Genomic DNA, 536 nt, shown 5'->3' on the forward strand with positions numbered 1-536 from the left:
GCGGAGTTTAAACAGTTACATACTCAAAATTTTTCATCCAATGATGAAGCATTGCTTTTACATGCAGGGTCTTTGGTTTTAAATAAAAATTGAAATGATTTGAAGTAAATAAAGCTGTCATACCTGAGGTAGTCCCTTCGGCAGAGCTTTCTGCCTAGTTTATAGTATAATCTCCTCCCCACTTCTCCCAGTCGACAGCCACACAAGTCACAACTCAGACAGTCTTCATGCCAATACTGATCGATTGCTTTCAGGAAATAACGATCTCCAATATTCTGTTGACAACCCCCACACATTAATAACGAAGGAGGTATCTGCAAAACCTCATCCACTGGCTCTCTGTAAAGAAGAAACTTAAGTCAGAGGCAATTTAAGTTAAAGTCTGAGCACAGTGCTAAAATGCTACTCTAAAATCAATTTAACTTTTGAATTAGGGAGGTGAAAGTCAGCAAGCTTATTTTCTGAGATAACAAGGTGTAGAGCTGGATAAACACAGCAGGCCAAGCAGCATCAGAGGAGCAGGAAGGCTGACGTTT

At 39.9% G+C, this 536-nt stretch overlaps 1 protein-coding gene across 3 annotated transcripts in view; it reads right to left on the reverse strand.

The window, feature by feature from the left end:
- Window positions 1-536, reverse strand: part of LOC109918665 (transcription factor HIVEP3) — a 350,987-nt gene that overhangs the window by 96,163 nt on the left and 254,288 nt on the right. The gene's annotated exons all lie outside the window — the stretch shown is intronic.

This window comes from Rhincodon typus, chromosome 27 (assembly GCF_021869965.1).
Source record: "Rhincodon typus isolate 14 chromosome 27, sRhiTyp1.1, whole genome shotgun sequence".
NCBI classification, from domain to species: Eukaryota; Metazoa; Chordata; class Chondrichthyes; order Orectolobiformes; family Rhincodontidae; genus Rhincodon; species Rhincodon typus.